The 12,350-nt window shown below is 39.3% G+C and overlaps 1 protein-coding gene and 1 pseudogene across 1 annotated transcript in view; one reads left to right on the top strand and one right to left on the bottom strand.

Annotated features, from left to right (window-relative positions):
• LOC125887559 (general transcription factor II-I repeat domain-containing protein 2-like) overlaps positions 1–12,350 on the bottom strand; it is a 476,753-nt gene that overhangs the window by 22,065 nt on the left and 442,338 nt on the right. The window lies entirely within an intron of this gene.
• LOC125887581 (4-galactosyl-N-acetylglucosaminide 3-alpha-L-fucosyltransferase 9-like) lies at positions 152–750 on the top strand (annotated as a pseudogene).

Genomic DNA, 12,350 nt, shown 5'->3' with positions numbered 1-12,350 from the left:
TTGGCTGAGAGGGATGTGCCAATCCCCTTTGATCTGACATCAGATGGGACGGGACAGTCGATATAGACATACATTTATCGTCTCCTCAGCTGTCAAATGCTCACTCTTTCCAGTTGGTTTTGTAAGCTATTAACTTTTTTGGACGTTTTTTTTTTTTAGTTCAGCACTGAATTCAAATATTCCAGTGCGTTATAGGTATCTGGGGCCAGTGGCATCTGAAGATGAGAGTTTCAAACTGCCAGCAGAGGATAAGTTGGTGTGTTGGATTGTGAGCAACTGAAACTCCCGGTATGAGAGAGTTCAGTTCTCCAATGAACTAAGGAAACAAATCAAGATTTGGCCAACGTTTAAGTGACCAAGACTATTTGAAAATAGTTTCAAGTTATAAATTCTACCTCTCTTTGAAATCTCTGCCTACAAAGACTACATCACAATAAGTTAAACAATCCTGTGATGAAGGGAACTGTACCAATAGTTCTGGGCCCTCGAAGACAAAATTATGAGGACCATGTCCCAGCTGATTGTTTCATTCATGTCAATGACTTTTCCACTCCAAGGGAGCTGGCAGAGAGGCAACTTTACCGTGACCAAAACAATTCTGAGTACATGAGATACTTTGATTGGAGAAGCGGGTCTAAAGTTAAAGCTTCTCAGTTTGGAAGGGGACATGCTTGCAAAACCTGTAGATATTTAAAAAACCACAGAGAGTACCAAGCTATTCATGATCTCAACAAATGGTACTGGGGCTAACAGCATTCTGACAAAAGGAATAATTGCTAAATTACACTTCAGTCTGGTACACAGGCAATAATAGACTCAAGACACCACATAGACTTCACCTGAACTGTCTCATTTTTCTACAAACTAAACTGTATGTATCAGAATAATCTGAAAGATGTTGTGATCATTCCCATCAAAGTGCTATATATCTTGTCTTTAATTTACTTCTTAGCCAGCCCAGGTGCCAGAAAATAATGTTGGCATTGTACATTTCTGCATACCACAAATATGTTACATTTACACATTTCAGATGTAGGTTTCGTGGGTGGAGGGGATGGAGGATGGTGTGTCGCCTGGGCATAAACCTGCCAAGTTGCACACCACAATTTGAGACCAACAAACGACAGCAGTTGTGTTTTAGCAGGTCTTTGCTGTGTTTCCATCAGCATTTTAGACCCCAAATATGGGTGTTTATATTAAGCCATTGGTTTTTCCATGAGCTTTTTACACTCCAGTCATGGGTGTGTCATAGCAACCTGTTGGTGTGTTTCCGCCGGCTTTTAGACTTGTAATGCAGGCATTTTGTGGAGACCCAATGGTGTGTTTCCATCAGCTTTTTAGGCTTTAAATGTGAGTGCTTTGTAGCAAGCCATCCAAATGTTTCCATTGGCTTTTTAGGCTCTAAATGTGAGTGTTTTGTAGTGACCCATCCAAATGTTTCCATCGGCTTTTTAGGCTTTAAATGTGAGTGTTTTGTAGCAACCCTTCTGCATGTTTCCATCAGCATTTTAGGCTCTAAATGTGTGTTTTGTGGCAACCCATCCACTTGTTTCCATCCACTTTTTAGCCTCTAAATGCGAGTGTCTTATAGCAACCTGTCTCTGTGTTTCCATAGGATTTTCAGACTCTAAATGTGAGTGTTTTGTAATGACCCATCAGTGTGTTTCCATCAGCTTCTTAGGCTCTAAATGTGAATGTTTTACAGTGACTAATAAGTGTGTTTCCTTTGGGTTTTTAGGCTCTAAATGTGAGTGTTTTGTAGCAACCCAAACACGTGTTTCCATTGGCTTTTTGGCTCTAAATCTGAGTGTTTTGTTGTGGCCCATCAGTGTGTTCCCATTAGCTTTTTAGGCTCCAAATGTTTTTTTGTTTTTTTGTAGCAATCTGTCAGTGTCTTTCCTTGTAATGTGTAATTTGCAGCAAACCGCTGCGATATTGACAAGAAAAGCAGCTGTTTTTTTTTTTTTAACCAAGACATCGCTTTTAATGCAAAACATTATCCTAACCCTAAACAAGTAGCTTTTTTTGCATAACATAACCACATCATTGTTGAAACATAAAGTTTTAACGTATCCCCGACATAATAAGGTGCAAATATAATGTATCTGCAGAAACATACAATGCCAATATTTTTTCTAGTGATTGGGTTGTCTTTGCTGAGGGTGTCTGAGATATTTTTAAGAAGTTAGAGAGTCTGCGGTGACAGTAACCTTGCATTCTGTGGTTTTGCATGTAGTTTCACATTCTTACAAAAGTTAGACATAATAATAATCTTGAAATGGCCACAGTAGAAGATGTTTGAGCTCTGTCATCCATCACAAGGTTATCTGAAAGACGCTTCTCTTTTGGTTGTTGTTCATCTTCTAACTGCTTCATCCTCTTGAGGGTCGCGGGGGGGCTGGAGCCTATCCCAGCTGACATTGGGCGAGAGGCAGGGTACACCCTGGACAGGTCGCCTGACTATTGCAGGCAATAGAAACAGATACAAACAACCATTCACGCTCACATTCACACCTACGGACAATTTAGAGTCATCAATTAACCTAGTACCCAATCTGCATGTCTTTGGACTACAGGAGGAAGCCGGAGTGCCCGGAGAGAACCCACGCTGACACAGAGAGAACATGCAAACTCCGCACAGAAGGGCTCCCACGCCCGGGATCAAACCAGGAACCTTCTTGCTGTGAGGCGAGAGTCCTAACCACACCACCGTGCCGCCCTGGTTGTTGTTGTTGTTCTATTTTTTATATTGTTATGGCCAGAGGACCTATACCAGAGGGGTATTTCAAGTAGGAGGTTCAACAAACTCTGAGTCTAATCCTGATCTCTGAGTTGACTTACCTGAGCTGGGAAACTCTGAGTATCCGGTTCCAGAACAGCTGATTCTAATTAGTTCAGTCAACTCTGAGTAGGTACACCTTGAGTTAAGTGCGTGCACAACCACAATAAAAAGCCATCATCAGTGGAGCCCCGATACCTCGAGTCGTCATGGCAACCGGAGAGAAAAAGCAATCAATTTATTTTACACCTGTGGAATTGGAGGTGCTCATGAATGCCTACAGCGAATATGAGCATATATTTTGTAAAAAAACAAAAACAAAAGTAACACCGCTAAAGCTGCCAAGGAGAGAGAGGCAGCATGTGAAATTTAGCAAGCAGGATCTCCTTCAAAGGGATGTTGGTGGCTTAGTGGATAGAGCAGGTGTCCCATATGGCTTTTGCCACAGCGGCCTGGGTTCGACTCCGGCCTGTGGTACCTTGCTGCATGTCACTCCCTCTGTCTCTCTCCCCCTTTCACGCATCAAAACTTGACAGCCCCACTGTTAATTTACATTTAACCACACTTAATTAAAATCGTAGCATACAGGTGAAAAAGTGGCGTGGTTTTGAATAAAATCTAATTTTCATGTAGGTGCAATCTCACAGGGGAAAAACACACTTGAAAGCAGCTTAAAATGAAATACAAAAACATCATTCAAACAGGTAAGGCATGTTTGACTTGGCCATGACTGTACCTTTCTTTAGTTTTATTCATATTTGATTTATCAAACAAAGTAGCTTAAATAACCTGTCATTCAGTGGCTATGTCATCATGTACTGTAGGTCACCAATATCATATAAAAAGTTACTGTTCACAAAAAAACGTAGCACGATGCCAATTTGCTCTGATGAGAGCGCAGGTCCGTGGTGTGTCACATTTGAAACGTGCGGCCAGTAAATGATTGAGTCTAATTAAAAAACGGTACAGTTCAAACAGATATTCACTGGGGAAAGACAACACATCTGAATGGGGTCTGAAGATCCTCTCCCGGCGTAAAGCATTGTGAATTAATTCTGCCTCGATATCGATCAGATTTCCTACATACGGAATCTAGTTCTGACGTATGGAATTGAAATTGATAACCTAAAAGTCTTTCCACAGAATCCCTCGCTATTGGATCATTATCTGATTACTTTTGATTTCTTTTTACTCGATTACACGCCACTCAGCAACAGTTACTATACTAGATGTTTATCAGATAGTGCTGTCGCAAAACTTAAGGAAAAGATTACTTCGTCGTTAAATTCAATACCAATACCTTCAGTAACAGAGGTTTCCCGTGCCGACTTTAACCTCTCCCAAATTGATCATTTTGTTGATAGCACCGTAGGCTCGCTACGAACAACGCTCGACTCTGTAGCTCCTCTTAAAAAGAAGTCAAAAAAGCAAAGAAAGTTCGCTCCTTGGTATAACTGTCAAACCCGTAAGTTAAAACAAATATCGCGAAAATTTGAAAGGAATTGGCGATTAACCAAACTGGAAGAATCTCGTTTAATCTCGTCAGACAGTCTCAAAACTTATAAGAGGGGCCTCCGCAATGCCAGAGCAAACTATTACTCAGCATTAATAGAAGACAATAAGAACAACCCCAGGTTTCTTTTCAGCACTGTAGCCAGGCTGACTGAGAGTCAAAGCTCTATTGAGCCTTGTATTCCCTTAGCCCTTAGCAGTAATGATTTTATGAGCTTTTTTAATGACAAAATTTTTAATGACTGCATTTTTTCATCTGCGTAATATTGCGAAAATTAGGCCTATCCTGACCCGAAAAGATGCAGAAAAATTGGTCCACGCTTTTGTTACCTCTAGGCTGGATTACTGTAACTCTCTATTATCAGGTAGCTCTAGTAAGTCCTTAAAAACTCTCCAGCTAATTCAGAATGCAGCAGCACGTGTACTAACAGGAACTAAGAAACGCGATCATATCTCTCCTGTTTTAGCTTCTCTGCACTGGCTCCCTGTAAAATCCAGAATTGAATTTAAAATCCTACTGTTAACTTATAAAGCTCTAAATGGTCAAGCTCCGTCATATCTTAGAGAGCTCATAGTGCCATATTATCCCACCAGAACACTGCGCTCTGAGAACGCAGGGTTACTCGTGGTCCCTAAAGTCTCCAAAAGTAGATCAGGAGCCAGAGCCTTTAGCTATCAGGCTCCTCTCCTGTGGAATCATCTTCCTGTTATGGTCCGGGAGGCAGACACCGTCTCCACATTTAAGACTAGAATTAAGACTTTCCTCTTTGATAAAGCTTATAGTTAGGGCTGGCTCAGGCTTGTCCTGTACCAGCCCTTAGTTAGGCTGACTTAGGCCTAGTCTGCCGGAGGACCCCTCTATAATACACCGGGCCCCTTCTCTCCTTCTCTCTCTCTCTCTCATATTCTATTACTGCATCTAGCTAACTCAGCCATTCTGGATGTCACTAACTCGGCTTCTTCTCCGGAGCCTTTGTGCTCCACTGTCTCTCAGATTAACTCATACCGCAGCGGTGCCTGGACAGCGTGACGTGTGTGGTTGTGCTGCTGCCGTGGTCCCGCCAGATGCCTCCTGCTGCTGCTGCCATCATTAGTCATTAGTCATACTTCTTCTGTTATTATACACATATGATTATTGTCACACATGTATACTGCCAGATATTAATACATACTTTCAACATATTGTACCGCAGTAACCAGAACTATAACTATAATATTATTACTTTCATTAATGTTGTTGTAAGCTACTGTCATTACCTGCATCTCTCTCTCTCTCTCTCTCTCTCATTGTGTCATATGGATTACTGTTAATTTATTATGCTGATCTGTTCTGTACAACATCTATTGCACGTCTGTCCGTCCTGGAAGAGGGATCCCTCCTCAGTTGCTCTTCCTGAGGTTTCTACTGTTTTTTTTTCCCTGTTAAAGGGTTTTTTTGGGGGAGTTTTTCCTTATCCGCTGTGAGGGTCTTAAGGACAGAGGGATGTCGTATGCTGTAAAGCCCTGTGAGGCAAATTGTGATTTGTGATATTGGGCTTTATAAATAAAATTGATTGATTGATTGATTGACCCCATGTCTGTCTGCCAGCTTGCTTCAGGCTCAGCAGTAGGGAGGAGGTGAACTCAGGGTTTCTTAAAGAAAACCTGCCACAGAGCAGGTTAGGTTCACAGAGTCAGTTGCCATGGTGACTGACTCAGAGTTTGACTTACCTCTCTTTCTGGAACTGAAAACCCAGAGTTTCCCTCATTTCAGGGTTAACATAGTCAGAGTTTTCACTAAACCCGCTTTCTGGAATTAGTGGGGTGCGTAGACACACCCAGTCATTTCAAATTGATGCGAAAGTTTCGTTTTCACTTCTAATGTGAAGGTAAGGGTCTTTCGAACAATTTTGGTTCGAGTGTCAAGCAGTCATATTACAAACTGGCATCTAGGGGGTGTTGGCGGTTCCCAACCCCCCACCGGCCTTAGCAAAATATGGTGACTGTTATAACTTTTGATTATCCAATCTGGACATATGAGGTATGTATGGGTGCGGGATCAGGAGTAGCAACCTTTTTTTGCTCATTTCCCAAAATGGCCAGAATCAAAATCATGAATTTTTGAAAACATACCTTAATTTCCACACAATTGCTGTGTAATATTATTTTTATTGCTATTTTAAGTCTATACCGTATGAGAAATCAACTGGAGTTGAAATATTGATATTTTGAATATTGTGGTATGCCAGAATATTCAAAGATGGCTGCCAATTTCCTTTTTTTTTTTTTTTTTTATCAAATTATGTTTCATAACTTCTATTGTCTTGAACCTAGAATGGTGATGTTGGTGCCTGTACCTAGGTTTTCATGAATAAATAATTGAATAAAAATAAAATAAACATGATTGGAAAATACTTATATGATATTTCACACAAATGAGAATATTTGGGGAACTAGAGTTAGATATGAGAATATAAACTATCCCACTCCCATGTCTTATTCTCTTATTGTAATGCACTTTTAACATTTACATTTCATTGCTTGCCTTCAAATACCAGCAAAACGTGTGCATTATGAAAAAATGACTTTAATACACAGTTATACCATCTACTGCCACTAGAGGGGAGGCTAGCAAAAGTGTCTTGTCTTGACTTCTTGGTAGCCAGTACTGCAATGTCAGCTCATCAGATAGCTAACAAGCATGTACAAGATTTTGAGCTCTACTGATTGCTTTCTTGTGAAATTCATATTTCGAAGGTAAGTAGACAAAGATAAACGTGTCAGGAAGTAACCTAAATGTTTTATGAATATGGAAACATAATGTGGAAGAAGTAATAAATCCCAACAGTATGAGCTAGCATTAGCCAAAGTGTTTGCCAGCACTGGGACGTTTGTATATTTGTACAATGTGCTGCAGTGCTGTGAATATGTGAAGGCATTTGTTAATTTATTCTATTTAACATATTTTGGTATAATGTGAATATTTTGTTAGTAGCCACAGTGGGAAAATGTGAATGAAGCTCTGTATTGCTGAACTGATTGCTCTCTTGTGTCACTGATATTTTGAAGTAACCTGTCAAAAGTAAAACAAAAATACAAATACTAAAAGTAATGACACATCTGTTTTTTACCCTTTCCTGTTTTCAAAGTTCGACAAGTTGGGGATAGTCTGTTTAAAAGTCTTTTGAAGAGATGGCGGAGACAAGGAAATGGCAATTATGTATTCTGTGCCAAAAAGAGGAGGAAAAACTGAGGAAAAACTTGTTTGCCCTCTTGAAAATCCAGTTGCTAGTCGTAGAGAGGGAGCCTACACAGAAATCACTAGCCTCCTTAGTCAGTTCAGAGAAACTGGTGCTGCTCCCCATCCAGATGTAGAACTTACAGATGAAAAATCCATGCAGCAGAATCGCAGCTTTACAGGGCATCAGCACTTGACAGTGCAAAAAAACATTATTCTAAGGGATTGCCTCCTGCAACAAGAAGATCTTGCCGGACTGGTACAGCTGTTAATCATAATTTATGTCTTTTCTGTGGTGGCGAAACAAATGCAAGTGACCATTCTTTCCTGATGGTAGAACTAGGTGCACTTGTACAAGCACTTGCACAAGTAGGCCTACCTGCTCTCAAGTGCAAGTGCATGGGGTCAAAGTTGAAGTGCACACGTCTGTGCAAGTACATTTTGTGAAAAGTAAAAGATAAAGGAAAATGTCACTGTATTGTTGGTTCTGAATGCAGGTAAAAAATATTTCAATAAAAGCTCATCTGGCCTATGATTCTTTGTCTATTTTTGTGGATATGTGCCAATACTAGGGGTGTCAAATTATCGCGTTAACTGCGAATGATTAATTAGAGCCATATTTAACGCGCTATGTTTTTTGATCGTGTTAATCTCATTTTTAATCTCTAACTTCACTGTTTCTGCATGCCACAGAGTTGCCTTTTATAAAATCCATCTGTAGGCGTATGATTGGGCTTCTTTGTGCTTGAGTTGTGGCAGACCACCACTGCAGAGGACAGCTGATGGCTGTCCTCTGCAGTGGTGGTCTGCTCACTCAGGAGCCTATGAAAAGCTGTCTGCCCTAGCACGTAAGTATCTGACCTCCCCGGCAACCTCAGTGCCTTGTTTGCCGAAAAATTTGGGACAGTCCCAAAATCCAAGCAGTTGTCCTGAATCCTGCCCTGATTGTCCCGAAAATTATACTAGAGCAGAGTCTGGAGTAGTTATTGCCCGATAAAACATTAAAAACTGATCATGGTGGTTGAGTTGTCGTGCAGCTCCCACCGGCTGCACGTTGGCTGCAGGAGTTCCTACATGAATTATGGGTGTTGTAGTTTGAAGAAGAGAAGACAGCGCAAATTGCAGCTGCAAGGACAGGGAAAGCGCAGGCAGCCACGAGAAGGAGTGATTTACACATTGCAGTGCAGCCTCTTGTTCTAACTGTTCAAAACTGTTCTATAAACTGATAGAGCTGTAACGAATGTACCAGGTGTCTTTTATTTTGTTAGCTTTTATTTCTTATTAAGTTAAAAGGACAAGTGCACTTACATTGATCACTTCCATGAAATAAAATGAGAAATTTGAAAAGAGGAAAATAATTTAGAAAATTGTTAAAATAAAAATACGGAACTGATCACAGATGTATTATGTCTGTGTTATTACATCTATTGTTGCGTTAATCTGCAGCTATGCTTTTAATGAAGCTGACATGTCATGACAGTCAAGCACCCCTCTGGTGGTCGAGACTGAAGGTTGCAGCACTCTTTATTGTGACTAATCTCAAAAACAATAGAATGTAATGGCTAGGTGTACTGCATCTGTGTTCAAGTGTGTTATTGTTGAAAACAATAAATATGACTTTATAAAACCACTTTTTGTAATAAATATCAATCTTTTGATGATCTGCCACAATAATGTAATGAATTTAAATGAAAATACCTCAAGTTGAGGGCTTTTCTCAGCAATTTTGAGATGAGATAAAAAAAAGAGATTAGATGAATTAATTACAGATCATAATTAATTAATCTCTCCATTTTTTTAAATCTCTTGACAGCACTAGCCAATACCAGAAAAAAAAACTTTTATGGTTCAATATGGTTCATATATCAGTTGCTAATGCTTATCCCGCTCCCATACATACCTCATATATCCAGATTGGATAATCCCATCAAAAGTTATAACAGTCACCATATTTTGCTAAGGCCGGTGGGGGGTTGGGAATCGCCAACACCCCATAGAGGCCAATTTGTAATATGACCGCATGACACTCAAACCAAAATTGTTCTATAGACCCTTACCTTCACATTAGAAGTGAAAATGAAACTTTCACATCAATTTGAAATGAAAACAACAAATTATACATATACGGCACCCCACTAAATACCCCTCAGGGCTGGTGTCTGTTGCATTGTTGCTGTGTGTTTTGTACTGTGATTTCAGTGTCCCTGGCTCCTGGCTTGAGGTTCATTAAGGAATTGAAGGCAACTACCCACTGTCTCTAGGTTCCTTCAAAACCTGTCTCATTTTCCGATCTACTTTTGTCTAAATGAGTGACAGGATGTTCAGTATTTGATATTTCTCCAGTACCAAGCTCGGGCTGACCTGCCTGCAGCCCGTGAGCGCGTGCTATATTAAATTATAGGGCACTCAGACAGCATCAAACGATGTCAAAATACGTTCACTAGAAGTGCATTTTTTTCCGCACAGATAGGCTCGGATTGTTAGTATAATTATCCAACAACTTAACGGAAAGGAGAAATGAACGTCTGTGTTTACCTTTAGCTGGAGTGTTGTTTTAGCAGGACATGTTCCTCAGCCTGTTGCAATTTTAGTATATGTGCTACCAAAGTAGCACTACTCCCTCTCTCTCCTCGTCCGCTCTTCAGTTTCATCCGTGTACGTCCTTGTACTCCGCGTTCAAATAAATACGGGTGGTCATCAAATGCAAATGGCTCATCCAGATCCACTTCGTCAAAATCGTGTAAAAATTCAGCCATGACTATTCCAGAGTAACTCCTCGCGTTTCATAAGGTCACTCCAGCGGTAACTTCCGGCAACAACTCAAATCTCACGAGATGTGAGATTTCAGAGCCAGACTTTGAGTGTTTTGACTTGCCCTTATTTGGGTTCTCCGCAGGATGTTTTTTGATGAACAAGCTCTATTTTTATGTGTTTTTATGCAATCTGGCACCTTCTTTATTCTTGTAAAAATTGTTTGTTTTATTTTCCAGATTAATTATGAATTGTAATATTAAAACTATAAGTAGCTAATAGTAATTAGTGTTAAGTAAAAAAGATGCTTTACATCCGCTTTCAGTAAAAAAAAGTATTGAGCGGAGTTAGAAACATAGTTAAATATATTTATGTTATGTGGAATGTAACTACACTTAAGTACAATTTTGAGGTTTTTCTACTTGCGTATTTCCACTTTATGATACTGTATACTCCTCTAGTTCTCAGAGATAAATATTGTACTTTTTTTCTCCACTACATTTATTTGTCTGCCTTAGTTACTTTGAAGTCTCCGATTATTGATACAAAATACAATAAACTAATAAAATGATGATGCATTATTATGGATTAAACTCTCTACCAATTTATAAAGTCATTTAAATGAGCTCCACCTTTATTACCTGCAACAATAAAGTGATGAGCACATTTAATGCATCAGTAAATATGAGTAAGTAATAAGAATAAGTATTATTCTGAAATGGGCAGTTCTACATCATGAGTACATTTACTTTCAGTACCTAAAGTGTATTTTGATGCCAATACTTTAATTGGATTAAAAAGATCTGAGTAGAGACCCAGAGCTTTGTCCTTTATTATAGGGCTATTCTTTTATTTTTAGACTTGGGGCTACTCATAAAGCATTTGGGGCTGAAGCCTCGGATGCCCAGGCTACACCACTGGTCAATATCAGAAACTTCAACTCAATTTTTAATCGTAAAAAAAATTCTAATGCCAGTAGTTTATGTGGTATTATATATATTCAGTGATATTATAAACTCACTTTGAACTAAGGCTGAAAAGCTCCAGGTTTGATGCCATGGGTCATTTTTAAACCTGGTCACGTCTGGTATATTTATTTGCTGATCCATACTTGTTCTCCTGTTCCTTTTCTGTTTTAGGACCAGCTAACACTAACACTTGATTCTTTGCAGGCACTCAATAATAAGCATTTTATAACCATCATCAAATTAATGATTTACCCTTCTGAGAGGCCTGGTTGTTGGGAAACACACACACACACACACACACACACACACACACACACACACACACACACACACACACACACACCTTCAAATACAACTGCTGCAACAGGCACCCCATCAGCAGCACTCCTTTAAAAATACATTCCCGTGGTGCAATCTTCATCTTTGTCTCTGCAATCTCGTTAAGTTCTGATGAATGAAGTATAAAAAGAAGAACAACACAATTTCAAGTAACAGTAGCAAGCAACAGTTCCAAGTAAATTTTCCATCACAGAAATGTATGCAAATGGGATGTTTGTCTTTTATTTATATTTTTCTAACAAATTGTCATGTTTTGTAGGGAAGTGTAATGAGAATTTGTCAAAGCTTACACTGAACATAACTGACCACAATAAGAGCATTTGAGATTCAACTTCTGTGCCCTCCATGCACTCTGACATCTCATATAGGAAAAGTTATTTGAAAGCACATTAATATTTTATCTGTCTATCAATGAGTAACATGTTTTTAATCCACAAAAGAGCGTCTTTAGTTCCATCTAGTGGCCGCTGGCATAATATCTCTCAAACTCCATCTCCCTTATATAAGATACTGAGCAGTCAAAATTCCTAAATAGACTTGACACAAAATATGCACTTATTTGTGTTGTGTTTTGTGGTATTATTATCACAATAATTATCATTATTAGAGGTATTACACCCAAAGAACATCTGATGACTGCCATTTATAGGTTTGGTCCTCTTCTTGCCACGTGCTTTATTGGCTTTCTGGTTCGTAGTTTACTTTCAGATTTTATCACCTCTGTATTACTAGTGCCTGTAATTAATTAATTTGGATATTTTGAAGTGAGGTTGTATGAGGCACT

This window comes from Epinephelus fuscoguttatus, linkage group LG4 (genome assembly GCF_011397635.1).
Source record: "Epinephelus fuscoguttatus linkage group LG4, E.fuscoguttatus.final_Chr_v1".
Lineage (NCBI taxonomy): Eukaryota > Metazoa > Chordata > Actinopteri > Perciformes > Serranidae > Epinephelus > Epinephelus fuscoguttatus.
This window is presented reverse-complemented; position numbering and strand designations above follow the sequence as displayed.